This window comes from Chrysochloris asiatica, unplaced genomic scaffold (genome assembly GCF_000296735.1).
Source record: "Chrysochloris asiatica unplaced genomic scaffold, ChrAsi1.0 scaffold00199, whole genome shotgun sequence".
NCBI classification, from domain to species: Eukaryota; Metazoa; Chordata; class Mammalia; order Afrosoricida; family Chrysochloridae; genus Chrysochloris; species Chrysochloris asiatica.
The window spans coordinates 2,632,530-2,642,596 of record NW_006408717.1 but is presented as its reverse complement, the minus strand read 5'-3'; the positions used below and the strand labels follow the sequence as shown (position 1 = coordinate 2,642,596).

The following is a 10,067-nucleotide window of genomic DNA, read 5'->3' as shown; positions in this document are numbered from 1 at the left end:
AATACACAAAGTTATAGTACTAAAAATAAATGGTCAATGTTCAAACATCTCAAGAGGTAGCATACGCTCCAAAACTAGGGATAATGAAGGAAGTAATCCAAGGTACACTGAAGGCATTGGCAAAGAACAAGTCTCCAGGAATTGATGGAATACAAATCGAAACCTTTCAAGTAGCACTGGAGATGTCAAGAAATTTGGAAGATAGCTACCTGGCCAACTGATTGGAAGAGATCCATTTTTGCGTCCATTGCAAAGAGAGATGACCCAACAGAACGTGAAAATTATCAAATAATATCATTAATATGACGTACAAGTAAATTTTTCTGAAGAGATTTTTAAAAGCAATTGCAAAGAACTGCCAGAAATTCAAGTCAGAAGAGGACGTGAAATGAGGGAGATCATTGTTGACGTCAGATGGTTCTTGGCTGAAAGCAAAGAATACTAGAAACATGTATACTTATGCTTTACTGACCATGAAAAGGCTTTTGACTGTGTGGATCATGACAAGCTATGGATAATAATGTCAAGAATGACTATTTCAGAACATTTAATTGTGCTCCTGAAGAATTTGTACATAGACAAAGAAGCAGATGTTAAAACAGAACAAGGGGACACTGAATGGTTTAAGATCAGCAAAGATGTAAGCCAGCACTGTATTCTTTCAACATACTTATTCAAGTTGTATGCAGAGCAAATAATGCGAGTAGCTGGATGTTTTGAAGAAGAACACAGCGTCAGGATTGGAAGAAGATTCATGAACAACTTGCAATGTGCAAATAATACAACTTTTCTTGCTGGAAGGGAAGAATACTTAAAATGCTTAATGATGAAAATCAAGTTGTATCAACTTTCAGTATAGATTACACTCCAGTGTAAAAAAAAAACTAAAATGCTCACAACTGGACCAATAAAGAACATTATGGTAAATGGAGAAAAGATTGATATTGTCCAAGTTGTCATTTTGCTTGGATTCACAATCAACAGGCATGGAAGCTGCAGTCAAGAAATCAAAGGCAAGTCTGCTGTAAAAGACCACTTAAAATGATCAAGAGTAAAGGGATCAGTTGGAGAGCTATCTTGTGCATAACCTTAGTAATAGTATTTTTAGTAGCCTCATGTAAATGTGAAAGTTGAACAACAAATAAGAAAGAGTGGAGAGGAATTGATACATTTGAATTACGGTGTTGGAAAAGAATAATAAAAGTACTGTGTAGTGCCAGAAGAACAAACAGAGTTGTGTTGGAAGAAGTATAGCTAGAATGTTCCTTAGAATGGTGAGACTTCTCTAATATTTCAGACATGTTATCAGAAAGAACCAGTGCCCGAAGAAGACAGCATTCTTGGTAAAATGGAAGGTCATCAAATAGAGGAAGATCCCCAAGGAGACGGATTGACACAGCAGCAATGGACTCAAACTTTACAACAGATGTGAGGATGGTACAGGACTGGATAGTGTTTCATTTTGTTATGTGTAGGATTGAAATGAATCAGAACTGACTCAACAGCACCTGAGAACAAAAACATACTAATGCTGGTTGTTTGCACATTGTGTGTGTGTGTGTGTGTGTGTGTGTGTGTATGTGATTACTTGTCTTTGGTATCGGCATGATGTTAGGTTCATAGAATGAGTTTGGAAATATTCATTTTTTTTCTACATTTGGGAGAGTTTGAATAGTGTCAACACCCTGAATGTTTCGTAAAATTCTGCAGTGAAGATATCCGTGACAAGCTTTCTTTAAGTTAGGAGTGTTTTGATGATATTTTCCATCTTTTCTTCTGTTATGGTCTGCTTAGATTTTCTTCTCTTTGTGTTAGTTTGGGTAGGTAGTGTGTTTCAAGAAAAATTTCCATTTCTTGTAGATTTTAAACTTATTAGAGTTACATTGTTTTTGAAGTATTTTGTTAAAATTCTCTTTATTCATGACTGATTTTTCAGAAGCAGATTACCAGGACTTTCTTCCAAGTTTCCTCTGGTTGGACTTGAACCTCCAAACTTCTGCTTAGCAAACAAGTGTGTTAGCTCTTTGTGCCACCCAGGAATTCCTCTACTTACAGCTTAAAAAATAAAATGAAATGATGCAGAACACTACACAAAGACTGTTGGCAAGTTAAAGTAAATAGAATTAGTACATTTTGTGCAAAAGACTACTTAAAGGCAGTAGCATGTGTTTTGCTTTTCTCTCAGAAATTATTAACATATAGATGTGATCCTAATTACAGAGCCAAAAAATTATCTGAGGACTTGTGCATCATATGCACTAACTGAGTTATAAGAAGGGACAGGTTGGAAAATCTAAATAGAGGCTGAGTTTAGATGTGTGAGCCTATTTTTGGGAATATAACATAGGAAATACCAGGGTATGAGCACAGAAAATTGGCCCTAAGATAGGAGGTAGATCTGAAATGTGGCATGGAATGCAGGAAGGGAGGACAGGCAGAATGTAGTTAGCAGTTTTCAAAACTATTTAAAGACAAGAAATCACATTCAAGAAGCTCAGAGAATCCTAAGCAGTATAAATATCAAAACAAAACAAAAAACAGAAACAATTTCATACACTTAGGCATTTCATACAGTTTGCTAGAACCAAACATAATTAAAAAATCATGAAGGAAACTTGGAATATGGTGGGCCATATTAAATAGAGAGGAAAACAGTAAGAAAATAATCTTCTTATAAAAGACTTCTTATAAAAGAATTATGCAAGACAGAAGCTAATGGAGCAAGCAAAATACAAATGTTGAATTTAACAATGAGAACTGTCAATCCAGATTTCTCTAACCAATGAAAAATCTTTTAAAATTGGAGACACAATAAATATTTTAAAAAATGAAGTCTGACTCTCATGATTCAATAGTGAGTAATTGTTATCATGACTAATTGCAATTTTTGCAACTGTAAAGGTAGAAGTTTTATAGCAAAAAGGGGTGAGTAGTTGTTTTTACAGTCCCGGAGCAGAGGACCCTGGGACCATCAAGGGAGAAGAGCAGGAGTGGAGTGTGGATCATTACCCATAGAAGTGGTGACACCAGAGATGGAGGCAGAGATGATGACATGGAGAGATGAAGCAGCTGGAGAGTCTAGACTCATTGAGGGAGAGGGGATGTGTGCTGGCAGCCAGGGGACAGGGTGTGCCCTTGGCTGTTTGAATGATTGTATATTATTGAGTGTTTTGGTGCACATCCAAAAAAAAAGCAGAGTGAATAGAAGCAAATGCTGTTGAATGATGAATCATGCAGGGGATTGTAATCATTGCAATGAAGCGAACAACTGTTGTTCCCCCATGTAAACTATCACTCAATTCACAAGAAAAACGTTAGAAAGAAGGGAGAAAAACAAACAGAGGAAGCTCATTGAAGAAGATACGCTGTATTTTCAGTTCAATATAATGGGAGGATTCCTGGATGCCTCACTGGCTGACCTGTGACTCATAGACAGATGACTATGCCGTCTCACTGTTCTCTGGGTCATAAAATGTAAGTGTTAGAGCTGGGAACTGCTTTGGAAGGCGCTATATCTATTCCTATTTTACAACTCACAACTGAGTTGTTGTTTTTTTCCTGGAAATTGTTTTTCTCCAAAGGGAATTTTGTTTCCAAAGTCTAGACCCCCTCCATAGGCGATGGCTGACTTATCTAACCAACCAGTTCAAGAATGTAAATGCTTTGCTGTCTTGTCTCATATGGTATGTGTGTGTGTAAGTTGTTCTGAGCCCTAGAGCCCCTGTGGGATAAACTGAGGCTTTTGTTGTGATTATATTCACAATTCAACTTTTCCTTCTGCTCAATCCTATAAAATAAGTTAAGACAAGTCTTATCACTCTCATAAGCCTTCTGACCTACACTAGCTTTTCGTGTCCTGGCCTACTTTACAACATTTAAAGATAAATATAAGCTCTTTAGGAAGAAGGGCAAAGGTCAGGCAGGGAACAAATGAAAAAGTGTGAAAGAATCCAGTGTATTTGGAGAAGTTCTGAGGTATTTAGGGCATAAATCTCAAAATGAGCTTCACATCTTGAAGCTGAACTCAGGGACTTCTTATGGTCTAATTACGTAACTTGTTTCTTGCTCCTATTAAGCTCCAGATCTGACAGTAAAACAGCAAAGCCAGCTTACACAAGATAGCTTTTCATTTTATTTCTTGAGTTCGGGCAATATCTCCAAATCAGTGGAATGATATTGAAGGACTAGGGAGCCACATGATCACATACATGTATTTTAAGATCAACCAGTGGTTATACATAAAAGCAGTGAAAGAAGATACAACAGAATAAAGTGAGTAACAAGATCCTGAACTTGAAATGTTGTTACCTGGACATAGGTAGGGAATAAATTCAATAAACAATTATGTTAAAAAAAAATGAAGTCTGAGGGAATTTATTGCCAGACACCTGCACTATAAGTAATTCTTCAGGTGGAAATTTATGTGATTATATGGAAATTCAAGTTTATACACAACAGAATGAAGATGGTAAAACAGAATTAATGGTAAATGTAAGTATAAATATTAGATAACTTTTTCATATTGCTAAACTCTTTAAAATAGAAAATATGGAAACAAAGTTCTAGGTCTTTACAATATAAGTAAAGGAAACTAAATGAAAAATAGTTGAAAGGATGGGAAAGAACATACATGAATGGTGTAAAAGATAGAATGTGATAAGTTAAAAATGTTTATTGTAAACCCTAGAGCAATCACTAAAAGTAAGATAAAAAAAAAATTAAGCAAAGAGTAGAAAAAATGGATTAATAAGTAAACAACTAACATGAAAAGAATATGGGAACGAGGAATGAGCTGACAGAGGGGCCAAATAGAAAACAAAATGCAAGATAGTAGATTTCAATCTGGCCATATCAACAAGTGCATATGAATATGAGTTTTTAAAATATCCCCAAAGAAGGTAAGGCTGATTTTACACACAAAAAAAGACTGTATTGAAACCTCTGAAAACAGACATAAAAAGGTTTATTTAATAATGACGAGAACGATATGATTTTGTTATTAGGTGTCATTGAATGAGTTTTAACTCAGAGTCCCTATTTACAACAGAACAAAATGCCATCCTCACAACAATAAGCCCATTATTGCAGCCACTGTACAATCTATCTCATTGAATGTCTTTGTCCCTTTTGTTGACCCTCTATTTTGATATACTGTTTTATTGCGATAGAGTATGTATAACAAAATTTTCCATTTTAACCAGTAATTATTGGCAGTAATTATCATCACAATTATCCAATGATGATCTACTCTTACCAAATTTTTATATCACAGAAAACAGAAATTCTGTAAGTATTAAACAACAACTTGTCATCCTCGTTGTTCCATTTCCTAATATCCTCTAATCTACTTTCTGTCTCCATAAATTTGACTGTTCTAGAGATTCTACAGAACAATTGTAAGGATGGCACAGAATTTGGCAGTGTTTTATTCTTTTATTCTGTTGTGCACATGGTCACTATGACTCTGAACCCACTCCATAACACTTAACAACAACAATAACAACAATGGGATAAATATTGAATGACATTGGAAATGTCAAAAGAAGATGGAAAGAGTACACTCAGTCACTATACCAAAAATAATTTACTGATGTTCAATAATTCAAAGATGAAACATATAATCAAGAACTGATAGTATTTAAGGAAGACATCCAAGCAGCACTGAAGGCACTGGGAAAAAAACAAAACAAAACAAGTTTCCAGAAATTGACATAATACAAACTTATGCAGCACTTGATCTGTTTACTCACCTACGTCAAGAAATTTGGAAAACAGCTACTTTGCTAACCAATTGGAAGAGATCCACCCTTGTGCCCATTAGAAAGAAAGGTGAGCCAACGGAATGCTGAAAGTGTAGAACAATGTCATTAATATCACATGCAAATAAAATTTTGTTGAGAATTAAAACACATTTGCAGATAGATCCAATATATCAATAGAGAGCTGCCAAAATTTCAAGCCGGATTCAGAAGAGAACTTGGAATTAGGGAAATCATTGCTAAAGTCAGGTGGATATTGGCTAAAAACAGAGAATGCTAGAAAGAATTTTACTTTTGCCTTATTTATTAAGCAAAAACATTTGACTGTGTGGATCATAACAAATTATGACTAAATTTGGAAAGGACAAGTATTCCAGAACACTTAATTGTGCTCATGTTGTTGTGGTTATGTGCCGTGGAGTCGGTTACAACTCATAGCCACACCATACAGGGTTTCCAGGCTGTAAATCTTTACAGGAGCAGAAAGCCTCCTCTTTCTCCCGCAGAACAGCTGGTAGTTTTGAATTGCTGGCTTTTTGGTTCGCAGCCCAATTCGTAACCACTATACTACCAGAGCTCCTTGATTGTGCTCATAAGGAATCTGTAAATAGTCCAAGAAGAGAACAAGGGGAAATGAATGGTTTAAAATCAGGAAAGGTGTGTGTCAAGGTTGTATCCTTTCCCCATATTAATTCAATCTGTATGCTGAGAAAACAAACTGAGTAACTAGATTATATAAAGACTTTGACATGCAGATGACACAACCTTGCAAGCTAAAAGCAGAGAGGACTTGAAATACTTACTCATGAAGATTAGTGACTATAGTCTTCCGTAAGGATTTCACCTCAAGGACAACAAATATCCAAGAAATCAAATGACATATTTGTTGTTGTTAGGTGCTGTTGAGTTGGTTCTGATCCATAGTAACACTATGTACACTAGAATGAAATACCACCCGATCCTGTGCCATCCTCACATTGCAGCTGCCACTGTGCTAATCCATCTCATTGGGGGTCTCCTTAGTTTTGCTGTCCCTCCACTTTACCAAGCATGATGTCCTTTTTCAGGGACTGGTTGTTGTCGTAATGTGCCATCGAGTTGGTACTGACTCATAGTGACCCTACGCACAACAGAACAAAAAAAATACTATCGGGTCCTGGATCAACCTCACAATTGTTGCCACACTTGAGCCCATTGATGCTGCTACTTTGCCAATCCATCTCGTTGGAGTTCTTTCTCTTTTTCTCTGATCCTTAACCCTACCAAACATGATGCCTTTCTCCAGTGACTGGTCCCTCCTGATAATATGTCCAAAGTATGAGAAATGAAGCTTGGACATCCTGGCTTTCAAGCAGCACTCTGGCTGCACTTCTTCCAATACAGACCTGTTGGTTCTATGGGAAGCCCATAGCACTTCCAATATTCTCCTCCAACACCATAACTCAAAAGCATAAATTCTTATATGATCTTCCTTATTCACTGTTCAGCTTTTGCATGCATATGAGGTTATTGAAAATACCATGACTTGGGTCAGGGGCACCTTAGTCCTCAAGCTGACATTTTTGCTCTTCAACAATTATAAGGATCTTATGCAGAAGATTTGCCTAATGCAATACGTGATTTGATTTCTTGACTGCTGCTTCTGTGAGTGTTGATAGTTGATTCAAGAAGAATGAAGAACTTGACAACTTCAATCTTTTCTCCGTTGATAAGAATGTTGTTGAGTCCAGTGGTGAGGATTTTTGTTTTCTTTACATTGAGATGTAATCCATACCGAAGGCTGTGCTCTTTGATCTTCATCAGTAAATATTTTAAGTCCTCTTCACTTTCAGCAAGCAAGGTTGTATCATCTGCACATCGCAGGTTGTTAATAAGTCTTCCTCCAATCCTGCTGCCACATTTTTCTTCATATAACCCAGCTTCTTGGATTATTTGCTCAGCATACAGGTTGAATAAGTACGGTAAAGAATACAATCCTATCATACAACTCTCTTAATTTTAAACCATTCAGTGTTCCCATATTCTCTTTGAACAACTACCTCTTAGTCCAGAGGTTCTTCATGAGGACTATAGATTCTTCATGAGGACAATTAAGTGTTCAGGAATATTCGTACTTCCCAATGTTTTCCATAGCTTGTAATGATCCACACATTTGAAAGCCTTTGCATAGTCAATAAATCACAGGCAAACATCTTTCTAGTATTCTTTGCTTTCAGCCAAGATCCATTGGGCATCAGCATAATATCCCTTGTTCCACGTCCTCTTTTGGATCCTGCTTGAACCTCTGGACCTCCTGAGTATATATCTGAAGGTCAGACACAGTCTTGACATCTTGGCTTCTAAGGAGCATTCTAGTTGTACTTCTTTCAACACTGATTTGTTTGTTTTTCTGGCAATCCATTGTACTTTTTTGTTGCCGTTGTTAGAACTAGAACTATTCAACAAAATAAAATTCCAGTTTATTGTTGGACATTGTTTCACACATACATCAAACAGGCAAATAAATAAGTAAGTAAATAAATAAATAAATAAAATAAACAGCAACTTCATAGACAAAATAAAAGGAAAAGAAATCTTCTATCTTTGGCCTTTTTTAACCATCTCATATGGTCTTTTTTTACCATCTCATACAAACCAATTGCTTATAGTAAGAATAGTTAAGTGCATACACAAAAAAATGTTGCTGGAATGCTCTGAATAAGATTTATTTTGTTTGTTTTTTTTTACAAGTTTTTTTTTTTTTTTTTTTCCTCTCCTTTGCGATTATAATGAACATGGTCATACCACAAGTAAAGTCAAAATTAGGGCAAAAAATGTTCCAAAGGCTGGTTTGGCCATCCGAGATCATTAAAAATGACTGACCCCTAACAATACATATAAATATATAAAATGCAAATAAAAATTTCCCAAAAAAAGTTCCTTTTTAAAATACTTTTAAGGAAAAAAGCAGGACCTTGGAAGTTTGAGCTCTTTTTTCTCCTCTTGCACATTAACATTGCGGTTTTGGTTGGGTGGTGGTGAGCTCATGTTACCTGCGGTTGGTGCTGCCCAAATTCGGCGGGTGGGATGCTGTCTACTCTCAGGTGACCACGTCTACATTCTGACGTGGGAAGTGGAGGGTGAACAGGTCAAGGTGGCCTTTTTTAAGTTTAATTTTTCCTTTTTGCTGGGTAGTCATCCTCGACGGTCTTTTGCTTCTTGGTATCAACATCGTCATCCTCATCATCTTCAGCTGCCCGTTTGCCTGGAACTGCCTTGACCATCTTCATTTCCATCTTCTTCCTCACCATCACCTTCTTCCTTTTCCACCTCCTCCACCCCACCTTCTTCCTCTTTCTTCTGTACCTCATTGCCAGCCTCCTGTTCCCTATTTTCCTCATTAGCGGTCCCTTTAGTGGGCGTGTCTCTTCTATTTTCTGTTTTCTCCACACCCTCCTTCTTCTCCTTTAAGTCCTTGGTGGTGATCTCGGAGCTGGTAGCCACAGTCATATGGGGCACAGTGGGGCATCCGGTGATCCCATAAAGAAGATGACAAAGAGAGCGTGAGTTTGGGTACTGTGGCAGAAGCTGCTGGAGTCAGTGGTGAAGGAGGAGGAGCACCACGGAGGTGATTGCCGAGAGTGGGGAGCCGCACCCCACTGAAAAGATGGCTTTTCAGAGCAGCCAGTGGGGGCCCAAAGTACTTTTAGTATTCTTCCTGAACATAACTCAAATGCATCAATTCTTCTAAGGTCTTCCTTATTCAATGTCTAACTTTCACATGAGTATGAGGGTATTGAAAATAGGCTTGGGTCAGGTGCACTTTAATCCTCAAACTGACGTCTTGGTTCTTGATTACTTTAAAGAGGTCTTGGGCAACACATTTTGCCTAATGCAATATCTCGTTTGATTTCTTGACTACTACTTCCATGAGTATTGGTGGTGGATCCAAGCAAAATGAAGTTTTTGACAACTTCAATCTTTTCTCTATTTATGATGATGTAATTACTATAGGATAAGTACTCACTGAAAAGTCAGTTTGAACTGCAAGGTACTCTGTTCAAACCCACCAGTCCCTCCTTGGAAACCCTATACAGGGTCGCTGTGAGTTATAATTGGCTTGGTGACACTTAACAACAACAATGACATATTATATTAGGCAAATTTGTTGAAAATGACCTCTTAAAGTGTTCAAGAGCAATGACATCAGTTTGAGGAGACATGTGCCTGACCTTAGCCATAGTATTTACAATTTCTTCATATGCATGTGAAAGTTGGACAATGAATAGGAAAGAATGGTGAAGAATTGATATTTTTGAATTATGGTTT

At 37.0% G+C, this 10,067-nt stretch overlaps 1 pseudogene; it reads right to left on the bottom strand.

The window, feature by feature from the left end:
- Positions 1-8,908: 8,908 nt before the first annotated feature.
- LOC102827960 lies at positions 8,909-9,248 on the bottom strand (annotated as a pseudogene).
- Positions 9,249-10,067: the final 819 nt, after the last annotated feature.